Below are 13277 nucleotides of genomic sequence, written 5' to 3'. Positions count from 1 at the left end.
GATGAGGATAAAGACTTTTTAAAATAGTCTAGAACTTCCTAGGATGAGGATGAAGACTTTCTAGAAGAGTTTACAACTTCTTAGGATGAGGATAAATTAGATTTTAGGAAATAAATAAAGTTTTTTTTATTTCAAGGGTTTGGGTTGAGGAGATATTTATTAAAACTTTTTTAATAAACATGAGGATAAATATTTAATCTTAATTAAATATTTTGAGTTGGGATTAGGGGTAATAAATGATGGGATTAGCCTTTAATCAAAATTAAAGAAGGATTAGAAGATTTCAGAAGAGGTTAGTGGTCTTAAGGAAATTGGCCAAGTTTTGGGCAAAAATTTTTTTTTTAAATTTATTTTGGGTGTTTTGGTCAATTTATTAATTGAATAATTAATAAATAAGAAAATAATGTTTAAATAAGATTTAAACATTCTTGGGAGGGATTCCTTAATTAAATATTTTTAATTAAGATAAAGGGATTTAATGGCATTAAAATAAATAAATAAATAAAATAATTAATTAATTAATTAATGATGATGTCATCATGAATTTTTCCAAAAAATAAAAATACTTTATTTTCTAAAGGATTTAGGTGTCTACAGTTAGCAATCCTCACTAAAACTCATTCTTGCATATATCCTTCCTACTATCTTGAGATCTTATCATATTCACTAAAACATTTACCTAATTCAATGAATTAAAAGCAGTAGCAAAATGATATATAATTTATCCTAATTGCATTCAATTGAACAGGATTTTCTAATGCAATCTCAAGATAACCAGGTAACAAAAATGGAGAGAAGATTCAAAAAGAAAAGATATTGGGATAGTTCATCTTTTTATTAATTGTCTTTGAATATTGTATAACAACTAGTGTAGAACTCAAAACAACTCATAAATAAGACACTATGATCCTGTAACATTAATGTGTTCTCAGATTTTGATAGAGAAAATACATCATAAAATTTGCTTCAAGAACTAGACCAAACAAAGCTTAATAAAAACTAAAAATTGCACAATGACTCAGACTCCTCTTCTAGCCCTAGAATCTAAATTATATAATGTGAGATGCAACAAGCTTTAGGCATAGAAGAAACTAATAGCTATCCTTAAGAAAAAAAAGTATTTACATTGTCACTATCATAAAAGACAAAGATTTGTGTAATAGAAAGTCTTTCATCATGTATATTCTTTAGTTGAGACCACTTTCTATTACATATTTTGTTGCAAAGAGGAGTTTATGATTGGCTTTGCTATTGCTGTTCTTCCTCAGAATGTGTGATTACTGATTCTACATGTGGTGGGCCTCATTTTGGTACTTGCAAGCTAAGTTGGACTTGAGATATTCCATACTTGTCCTCTTGTAATAATAGATTAATAGGCACCATTAGTTGTCCTATTATCAAGTCATCATTTTGGGGCTCTATTCTATTAACTATAATTGGTTTCTTCCCCTTGCCCTCTTTTTCTTTTACTAATGTATCAATTATTTGTACTTCATCCCATTCCATTTCATCATCATCAGTATCGCCACATTCTAACTACTTTTCATGAATGAATTATGCCATCCACTTGTCGAAAAGTGTGTCATATGGCCAATTAAAATGTAAAATATCATGCAGCTTCTTCATCACATACTTTTCAATTCCATCAATCTCAACAAAATCTTGCCTAAAAGAATCAAATAATATTTGAACTTTTACAACTTCTTCAGTTGTGGCTTCTTACCATGCATTTCCCTTTATATTTATGACCTTATTCATTCAAAGGCACAATAGATCATTCAATTCCTAGGCCCATTCATCCTTATTTTTCAACTTATTCTTTTTATCTATAGCATGTGGGAACAGTTCAAAATTAATTCTCTTATACTTGTCAAGATAACTTATGATCCTTCTTTGCAATGCAACTCTCTTATCATCAAACTTTGATATATCATTGGTCAAATCATAAGTTTTTTCTATATACTCATAAGATAAACTGATAATAGAAAAACATAGACGAGTAACATTCTTATTTCTTCTACTCCATTTGTTGATAATTAGCTTCAGGGCATCATCACTTACTTTCAGCTCTTCCCAAGTATTTACTACCTTTTTTTACTGTTCATAGAAAGTTGGCCAATCAATTTTATTGACTAAGTACTTAATGGCTTTCCTTAACCTATCCTCATATTGGATCTCTAACTCTACATGAAATGCCCATAGTTTACTCTTTTCTTCTTCAAAATCCTTTGCAATCTAATACTAAGGTCTTTGTGGTGTGTTTGGAATCTCAATAAGAGGAGTGATTTTAAAAGGCTCCACTGGTGGATAAGGATAAGTGATTTTAGGCCTACTAGACTACCCTTGGTGCCCCTTCAATTTATTTTCTAGTATAATCCTCTTTTGAACTTCTTTATTATAAGCAGCTAGAACTTTCTCATACTTGTCTTGTAATTCTAACCTTTCTCTTTTGTCTCTTAGAGTTGTGGCTAAGGTGAATTTGGCTGATCCAACACCTAACTTTGTAGCCTCTTCACTAGTAGTCTGCTCAACTCTTTTCATAATCAAGCTTCCTATTAGGCCAATGTCATCAAGCTGGGAAGAGCTTGTCCTGGATCCTTTTCTCATTGACCATATTACCAATGCAGCATGATCCTAACTAAACTTGGCACATTTTAGTTCTTTCTTCCCTTTCTCCTCTGTACTCAATTTCTTTGTGATGAAATTGAAAATTATTACATCTATAATGTCCCAATTGGGCAACAGCAAAGCCCTATGTGCTTTTATCATTTTCCTCCCTTCTTCAAGGGTCATGCTTTTAAATTCTTGCATCATATCTTCCTTTTATTTAGTTATGTATCTCTACCTCCTCCATCTCATGATGATCTATTTTCAATTTACTACACCTTTCTTCAAACAATCCAATGTTTGTTCTTTGAGAAAACTAAAAGAAGGCTCTAGATTTAACAAAGTTCTCATTAGAAATGAACTCTTGGTTAGCCCATTCTACAATAGAGTCCAACTCCCTTCCTCTGTAGTCTACAACACTTAACTCAAGGCTTGGCATAAGAGGTTCCTAGGGATTTCCCTCCTCTAATTTCTATGTAGTAATAAAAATTCCCCCTTGGGATCCCAACTATTCCACCTACTCCTTAGTGAGTTGTTCATCATCTATGTGTAATGGAGATTGGGTGGGTGAATACTCCTTTATTTGAGGCACTTGTTCTTTTTCTATCCTCTTCCTCTTGGGCATGGGCTCATTAGGTCTCTCTTACAGAATAACATGTTGACCCTATTATTTATTTTCCCTTATCTACTATGGCCTTTTTATTTTGAATTATATTGTAACTAGGTCTCTTTTGAACAATTAATTTCCCTGATCCTAATATAGGGGTAAAGCACAACTGCCTCATGATCTCCCAGGCCTTTTTTGGCAAAGAATTAATAAACAATATTTTTTTCTCATTCATGACTTCCATAATCTTAGTAAAAGTAGTCATTAGCTTATTCAATTTATCTGCCTTTATTTTTACATCATCTAGAGGCTTATATTTATTATCAAAAAAAAAAAGAATTCCAAAACCCAAGAATAGACCGTCCATTTCTCCTTTTCTATCTCTTTCTCTTGCAAAGAGAACTCATTCCTTATTATATCCTTAGGGAAGTAGCGTTGATGCTCTTTTGAACCAATATTAGGTCTTCACTTGAACACATAAAAACATCCCTCAGTATCACAAAAATGGGCATGAGATACAACCATTTTATACTAGTCCAAAAATTTGTGTAGGAACACCCAACCACCCTTACTGATTATGAAGTAGTGAACTACAGTACAAGTGGGGAAAATTGAGCCCCTAAATCTACCAGTCAATTGTGCTTCCTCCAATCCTCCTATCTACCATAGCATTTTAGCAATCCCTACCATTAGAGGTACTTGATAGTGTAGTACATGAGGAGTCCCTTGGAAACCATAAACCCTAAAAACTATAGAAATAGGTAAGGTGTAATGTCAACCTAGTTGTGGGATACTTTCAAACTAGAAGGATTATCAATAGTCCCAATAAACTCCATCAATGCCTTGGGGATTCTAGGATTGTCCCTTAATATGGGTCTTCTCAACCTAGATGCAAAATATCTATCAAATCTAACAACGCTAGCTTCCTTTGCATCCCAGGTCATATCTACACTCCATAAATGGATTGGCAAAGCCTGTTCTTCATACTCTTTGTTCAAACCCATCTACTTTTCAAACTAGGTAACCTCATTAAACAAGAACATGTGTATCAACAATGAATAATGACCAAATTTCTTTTACACCTTGCTCTTTGCAGTCCCATTTAATCCTATATGGATTTGCTCCACTATATAAGATGAAAATAGGAAAACACCAAAAGAAGAGATCTGTGTCATCATGTACATGAATTTTATGACATAACATTTAGTTCATCCTCACCAAAAACCCTACAAAAGGTCACATAAATATTTATAGCTCGACGAGTGAAAAATTCCTTCTTAAAGGGTTTTCTAGTCGATGTTGTAACAAAAGTCAGGTTCCCAATTGTGGCAAGGTGTCCTCTCAATGCACCTTGCCTAATCTGATCTTTCTTGGACAAGTATTCTTTCTACGAACCTTGAAAATCAATGGGTTCATGATAATTTGATATTGGCTCTAGACCAAAAACCTCTCAAATTTCTTCAGCATTAATCCTTATCAGAGGTTCCCTATCTACTCTCCTTACTATCCTAGTTATGGGGTCATAATTCTAGGCTATGGCTGTAAGAAGATCTAAGTCCATGAAAACTCTAGGGACCACTAGTTTACCTAAATCAAAATTCCAAATATTCCCATGGAGGGCAAACAACTTCCTTTCAGAAGACCATTTCCTAAAAATATGGAGCCTACTTTTGGAAGTAGTAGCATCCCTAACCTATTTCCCTTTATTATATAAGCCATCTACAATCTTGAGCCTAGGGTTCACAAGAATTAGCTTTTTTACCTGGGCCAACTCATTTGTAGACTTAGTTAATTTTTCAAGAAAGTCATCATGTATGTTCCTACTTGCCTATTATACCTTCCCCAAAAAACCCTTCTTTGGAGGCATCTTTAATATCGATGCAGAATACCAAAATTATTTGAGCTATTTGATGGATTAAGATACTTACTTGGCTCTTTCTTACTCTTTATCAAAGCTCTACAATAATTAGTGGATATTGAAAATTCTTTTGCAACTTTAACTAGGCGAGAAACAACTCTTCAATAGGCTCTTAGCTCTTTGAAAATCTAAAATTTATTTGTGTAGAGAAGAACATGTGAAATCTTACAATATATCTCTAGTTCTACTTTGCACAGGGAGCCTTAATTTTCATAAATGGATTGTAAGGAAAATAAGGTGGCACAACCTTCTAATTTTAAAAAGAAGCTGTTGACTTTTAAAAAAATCCAATAATCTAGCAATAAAACCATTAATGACTTAGCTACAATCCTCCATGTTGGTGGTTAACCCAATTAAAACTTTCCACATAAGCCTTTCCTTTTAATGTTGACAAGTTACATTGGACCCACTAGCACAAGTTTTAGAGGATATTTTGCTAGCAGTGGTAGATCTAATGAGAAGAAAATGATAGAAGGAGTAGCCCTTCTTGTAAGAAGAGAAAAAGATGGTGAGAAAATATTTAAATTTTGGACTTGTAATGAATTTGGTAATTATGCATCTAAGTGTCATAAAAGAGAGAAAAAGTAGAAAGGAAAGTTCAAATCTACAAGAGATGGAGATTTTTTGTATGCCCATGAAGAAGATGATTCTAATGATCAAGCAGTAAGTGCTACTAATGATGAAATAGGATTTGTAGCTATTAAAAAGGAAAGTCCAGAGAAAATGGCTTTGGTATAATAGGTTGAAAATAAATTTGGTTGGATAATTGAAAATGGTTGTTCACATCATATGACTTCCGATTTGAACAAGTTTATTGACTTCAAAAGTTATGATGGAAGCATTGTAAGAGTTGGAAACAATGTAGCTTTCCATGTTAAATGTATTGAATTTATAACTCTTGATGGTAAGACTAACACTTAGGATGTATATTTTTTTGATGGTTTGAAACACAATCTTTTGAGTATTGGACAACTAGTGGATAAAAGTTATCAGTTATAGTTCACAGAGAAGACATGCATGATCATAGACAAAGGAGGAAAGGTAATTGGAATAAGAACTAGGTCTAGAGATAATGTACTTTAGCTGAATCCCACCAAAATTGCATGTTTGGTTACAAAGGTGGATGAAAGTTGGTTCTAGCATAAGATATTTTTCCATATAAACTTTGAGAGCATTGCAAAAACTAGTAATATGTTTCCAGGTACAGATTTGCCTAAGATTGTAAAGCCCACTATCACAATTTGCAAGGACTGTGTGTTGGCAAAGCATTAAAAAAGCTTCATTTTCTAGCAAGAAGTTTACTAATACAACAAAGTTGCAAATTGTAAAAATAGACCTTAGTGGTCATACAAAGACTAAAGGTTTTTATGGTGAAAGTTATTTCATGATTATTGTTGATGACTTTTGTAGAGTAATGTGGGTTGCATTTCTTAAAGAAAAATCTAAGGCATTTGACAAGTTCAAGATGATCAAGAATAGAGTTGAAAATGAATTAGGTATGAAGATTAAATGTTGAAGATTAGATAGAGGATGAGAGTTTACTTCAAATGAGTTTAATATCTTTTGTGAAGCTAATGGAATCCAAAGATAATTTTTAGCTCCTAGAACTCCTGAAAAAAATGGCATTTTATAAAGAAGAAACAAGTCAATAATAGAAGTAGCAAGAGCTATGTTAGCTGAGAATGATGTATCAAAGATGTTTTGGAGAAAAGCTATGAATACAATAGTCTACACTATGAATAGAGTGCAAGTTAGGAAAGACACAAACAAGACCCCTTATGAACTATGGTTTGGTCACTCAACTATAGTTAAGTATTTTAGAATCTTTGGCAGTAAATGTTATATAAAAAGAGATGATAATGTTAGTAAATTTGATCTTAGAAGTGATGAAGGTATGTTTATTGGTTATTCATTAAAAAGTAGAGCTTATAGATGTTATAATCTAAGAAGTAAGACTATTTTAGAAAGTGCAAATGTAAGAGTTGATGATAAATTTTGGATACAAGAAAGAATAGTTGACTACAATTGTGATAATGAGAATGTTGTTACCAAACCAAGGAATGATGAAGTATGATTTGTAGAATGAAGGAGAGATAAGGAAAGAACAATGTTTGGAACCTAGAAGAGAGCTAAGAGTTGAGATGACAACTCCTACTTCTAGTAAGAATATGACAAAGAATCATCCACCATAGTAGGTCATTAGCAACAAAGATAAAGGTGTGATGAAAAGAAGTAGAATCAATGAAGAACTATGTATGATATCTCAAATAGAACCAAAGAATAAAGATGAGGCATGTAAAGAAGACTACTAGAAGGAAGATATTAAAGAATAATTGGATCAGATAGTGAAGAATGACACATGGGAATCGGTCCCTAGACCAATAGACAAGAATGTGATTAGAACAAGGTGAAGTTGTAAGAAAAAAAGAAGATTGGTATGTAAATGTTACTCATAGAAAGAAGGAATAGACAATGAAAAATAGTATACTCTTGTGGAAATAATTGAATCAATAAGGTTATTCTTAGCTTATGCAACACATAAGAAATTCAAGGTATATCAGATGGTTGTGAAGTTAAATGGAGAACTTGAAGAAGTGGTATATATAGAATAACCTAAAGGTCTTCCTTTAATAGATGACAAGGACATGGTATGAAGATTGAAGAAATATTTGTATGGCTTAAAGAAAGCACCCAAAACTTGGTAGACAAGGTTGGACAAGCATTTGACGAAACATGGATTTAACAAAGTTATGGTAGAAAATAATCTATATTGGAAAGAAATAAATGATGGATTAATGATCTTTGTAATATTTCTTGATGATATAATGTTTGGAGGAAATGATGATGAAATCAACAAGTTTGTAGAAGAGATGAAGAAGGAATTTGAAATGAGTATGATAGGAGAGATGAAATACTTCCTTGGATTATAGATTGTATAGGATAAAGAGGGAATCTTTATTTCTTAGACTAAGTATTTGAAAGATCTATTGAAAAATTTTTGTTTGGAAACATGTAAACCAATTGGAACACCTATGGTAACTAGACACAAGTTATCCAAAAAGGATGAGACACCTACTATTGAGTAGAAGAGGTAAAAATCTATGATTGGAGGATTGCAATATCTGACTAACACCAGGCTAGATAGAGTAAATGCAGTAGGAATTGTTGCAAGATTTTTAGCTAATCCTAGACAAGTACACTATGCAGTAGTTTAAAGGATATTTAGATATATGAAGGGAACTCTAGAGTTTAGAATATGGTGTGATAGATCTAATGATTTTTCTTTATATGCTTATATTGATGCTGATTGGGTAGGCAGTATAGATGACAGAAAGAGCATCAGTGGTGGAGAATTCTTTCTTGGAGGAAGATTGTTTTCTTGGTTATGTAAGAAGCAAGATTGTATCTCGTAGAGTATAGTAGAGGTAGAATATGTTGAAGTAGTAAATAATTGTAGTCAGGGCATTTGGATGAAGTAGATGCTAAAGGATAAAAGGATAGAATTCAGTGAACCTATTGTCATACATTGTGTTAAAAAAAGTGCAATGAATATGTCAAAGAATCTAGTATTGCATTCTAAAACTAAGAAATTTTTTATCAAGTATCACATGTTGAGAGAGAAAGTTGTAGAAAAGGAAATTAGATTGGAGTATGTAAGAACTAAAGAGTAGATTGTAGATATTTTCACCAAGTCTCTTCCCAAAGAGACTTTTGAGTATTGATGAGGTATGCTAGGGGTTATGCCCCTACCTACATCAGAATAGATGATGCAAGAGTGCATTAGTCCAATGTTGCAAAACACTGTTGTTTGTAGGATGAAATGTTGATGTTTCCTATATGGGGGAGTATCTATGATGAACATAGATAGCTAGGACTCTTGATAGATGTTTTTTTTGAAGAGTGTCTATGGACACTTGAGCAAGTCAGAGATAATTATTGTCGAGATAGATGGTTATTGAAACCTTTGACATTGATGTCAATAGGGGAGAGGTTGCAATATGAAAAATACTTTGAGTACATTGAAGGGAGAGATTAAACCATGAAGAATAGTTTGATACAATGTACATTAAGGGAGAATAATTGATGAAGATGATTTGAAAAGAAAAGATAATAATCTTTTATATGTTGGTATTTTTGGAACTAGACATCTTCATCTATGTTTCAATCAATTACAAAGGGGGTAATTGTTGGTAGCATGAATATTGATGATACTTCTATGGGGGAGTATTCTAAAACATGATTAGATTATTATCATGATGATATGTTACATTCAAGACTATGTTTGTCATTGACGTCAACATAGCAGTTTTCTATAGTATTTAAAAAAAGAATAGTAGAAAGATCAAGTTGGTACAGATAGATTCTTGAGTAATTTCACTAGAGAGGTTATGGGGAGATACTAATAAGTGTCTAGCATATGCAACTAACCTTGGAAGAAAAACATATTGAGTCTAGAAGAAGTTATGAAAGTTTTGGTCAAGACTATTCTGAGATAGAGTTTACAGAAGCATGTTCTAGTCCTATAATAATTAATTGAGAAGGTTTAATAGTTGACTTAGGTAGTTGTTTTATAGATTTGGTATAAAGGAAGGACATTTTCCTTCAATTATATATGAATTGTATGGAAGATTTCAAGAAGCATGAAGAGTGAAAAATAAGAGAAATAGTTGATATGTAAAGATAAGAAGAGCAAAGTGAAGTTGGAGAGAACTTCATTGCCAAGGTTTTATTTAGTGATAAAAAGTTTGATACTTGGATTTGAGATTCATGACCTAGTCTACAAGGACTAATAGTGATTGGTCCAGTTGACGAGATAAAGGAAAGAAGATAAAGCATAATACAAATAATTATTATTCAAGGAATAGTTGTGAGATCAGTTAGACAATGAGTTTAATGGTCTTTGTTGAAGTTGATGAAAGACCAACCCCACATCTCCCAAGAATCACCTACATGCAAACACCTATCACTGAAAAGAGAGGAAAAAATGATATGGAGGTAGGAATCGCCAAATCCATAGATGAAACATTCTTGATGAGCCAAAAAGAAGATTGTTATAATCAAAATTGAATGAATTAAATTTACAAAGAGAGATTGAAACCCTGAAAAGGTCTACCCTAGGTTGCATCAAAATTAATTGTTAGATGTCTAAAGTTTATCTTAAGCAAGTAGAGTTAATTAGGAAATATCTAATTACTCTAACACCCCCCCACCCCTTAAGGTAAACTTAAGGAGTAGCTAAAAAACTTGAAACTACTGCTAAAAGTAGAAATGGGTCCCAACAAACAAAGCCCAATGAGGTACCCAAGCACAACCAAATCTCTATAAAGAGGAGAAATAGAGAAAACCACATAGGAAAAACTCTACTTCAGAAAGAGATGGAAAAAATGTTGAAAGAAACTAGTGGAGGACTAAAGAAGCCTCCAAACTAGGGAATGTCCTAGAAGATAGGAACAAAGATGATCATGTAGAAAACCACTAAAGCATGTAGAAGCTACAAAAATCTGTCAAAAGTAACTACTAATCTAAAGAATCTCCACTAAAATGGAACTTGACTAGGTAGAGAAGAATATAATTTGTATCGAATTAGGAGGCACACAAAGGAAAACAATTGAACTTGAAGATATAGATGGAATCAAACACCAAAGCCTGAAGAGTTGATCAATCAAACCAAGGAAGCATGAGGAACAATAGAAGAACCCCCCCACTATAGAAAAGGGTGATAAACAATTGGAAAAGTGGGCCAAAATAACTGTAAGTCAAGGAACCACGATCAAGATCCACAAAAGAGTACATATGTGTGTACTAAGGTGATCAATCTCAGATAGATCATGAGGCTAATGTCATGGAAGGGACACTCATTGGACAAAGGAAGATGGCAAACAAAGACAAAAATCAATCCCCCATGGCTCTTTATAATGAGTAGTGCATGTACAATAGGGAATAGGACATAATGAATTCCAAGAATACAATAATCTATATGAGTGTCCTAAGATGACACTACTCAAATCAGAAAGCAAAACAAGACAAACAACTGAAACAAAAATATAGATGCACATAGGCACTTTACCTCAGTGCATTTGCAAGATTGCATACAAATGATGTCTTAATAGACCAAAAGAGACATACGACTAATACAGTAGATAGTACAAGTCATGATGAATCATTTCAAGCAAAGAAATCGATCCTTGTACCTAAAATAACCCAATTATCCACCAGAATACAAAATTGTAGAAGAATGAATAGAATGTGCCTAGAGTAGAGTCTGGAAAAACAACCAACATCACTGAAAAGAGGTCAAAAAGACTTTTCCAATGATATAAAGAATTCCAAAATCAGAGATTGGATGCTCAAGATATGCCTTCCAAAGTGCAAAACTAAACTCCTAACTTTGATAGTAGGAAAAGCTATTAGAAAAGAATCAAAACTAAAAATAACCTATACCACTATGATGGGCTCAAAACTAGCTTTTTGGCAGTATCTCATTTGTGAAAAATAGAGTCTATATGCCCAAGATATGAGAAAAAAAGAAAAGGTAGGTCCAAATAGAGGCTAATGAGGTAACAGGAAGTAGTGATGCAGTGCTGGCATGGCATTGATGTCAGAAAGAGACAATCACAAATTTGATGGTCAAACAGCTACCAAGGAAAAAAAATGCCATAAAATGACCCCTATCAGAAAAAAATCCGACTGTCAAAAACACAATGCTAGACAAATGGCTGGTGCTGGATTAAAATTGGTGGCCAAGAAAACAATTTTCTAAGATTTTGAGCCAGAGCCAAAAAAAAATCTGCTGGCCATAGAATCACTTTTATTGCATAGATCAGTAAAGGACCAATGAGCATGAGTTTACCAAGAAATGATGTCCTCCATGTAGATGTGATTTGTGTCTTTCAAACACCAATATTTGTGTGGCTAGAGTCAAAACCATGCAGTGAGATTGATAATAAATCTATCATATCCCAACACGCTGGTGAGGACTAGCTATAGAGTACAAAGAGAATGGGTTTTGTTTGGGCACCCTATATTTATTTTCGGTGGGCCCTTATCTAGGCAAGTGGTATAGGCATGGGCCCAAATAACATTTCTCCTCTCCAAAGGGCCATTGACTTATGCTTGGACTTCAAAAATTTCCATGTTGGCTTCAAAAAATTCCATGCTGGCTACAAATATTTGCCCCACTCAAATGGACAATTTTAAAGAAATGTAGACCATCATTAGAGGATTTGAACTTCAAATAAACATAGAACATGCAAAGCACCAAAGGTAATAAATGGCGATGTGTCCAATGTGAGGGACATGTTATGATAAGGTAACAAATAACATGCCCCAAAAATCACCAAAGCATGGGAAACAACAAAAGAACCCCCCCTAATGTAGACAAGGGTGATAGACAACTATGAAAGTGAGCCAAAATAATTCTAAGTCAAGGAACCACGATGAAGATACACAAAAGAGTACATATCTATATACTGAGGTGATTAATCTCATACATTTCATGAGGCTAATGTCATGGAAAGGGCACTCACTATATGAAGCAGACAACAAGGAAGTCAACTAGGGGAAAGGCTCCCTAGAACAACTAGCAATGAAAGTAGCAAGGAAGTTTGCACCAACGATAGGGGGAGTGAAGAAGCCACAAATATTTAGGCCAAGCATAGTTTCACTAAGGGAGATCCACAAGTACTAGAAGAGCATGGAGCTACTCATAAGGAATTTGGCCTTTTAGAGGTTGGTGAGGGAGATTACGTAGGACTTCAAGATAGATCTGCACTTTTAGAGCTCTACCGTGGCTGTACTATAGGAGGCATCAGAGGCCTACCTAGTGGGAATCTTTGAGGACACCAATCTCTGCACCATCTATTACAAGAGGGTCACCATCATGCCCAAGGACATCTAGCTCGCTCACCACATTTGAGGCAAGAGGGCCTGATTTTGGAGCCCTAACCCCTTCTCCATCTCCATCTCACACAATGGTGTGTTTTTACACCACTCTTCTCTCTAGATCCTTTTTTCTCTCCTTCTCTTCCTATTGTAAATTCCTCTACATTCTCACCACTATAGACTGCTTCAAAATGTTTAATTGTTGCAGATGTCATGTGTTTAATGCATGTTAATTATTGTCGACCATGGATGAGGCTCTAATAC

General features: G+C 33.7%; 1 pseudogene; it reads left to right on the top strand.

Moving 5' to 3' along the window:
* The first annotated feature begins 12661 nt into the window (after positions 1-12661).
* On the top strand, positions 12662-13062 carry LOC149570649 (histone H3.2-like; annotated as a pseudogene).
* Positions 13063-13277: the final 215 nt, after the last annotated feature.

Source organism: Cupressus sempervirens, chromosome 3, assembly GCF_028749045.1.
Source record: "Cupressus sempervirens isolate cs-2001-9-10 chromosome 3, ASM2874904v1, whole genome shotgun sequence".
In the NCBI taxonomy this organism is placed as follows: domain Eukaryota; kingdom Viridiplantae; phylum Streptophyta; class Pinopsida; order Cupressales; family Cupressaceae; genus Cupressus; species Cupressus sempervirens.
The sequence above is the reverse complement of the archived record's forward strand: the minus strand, read 5'-3'. Positions and strand labels throughout refer to the sequence as shown.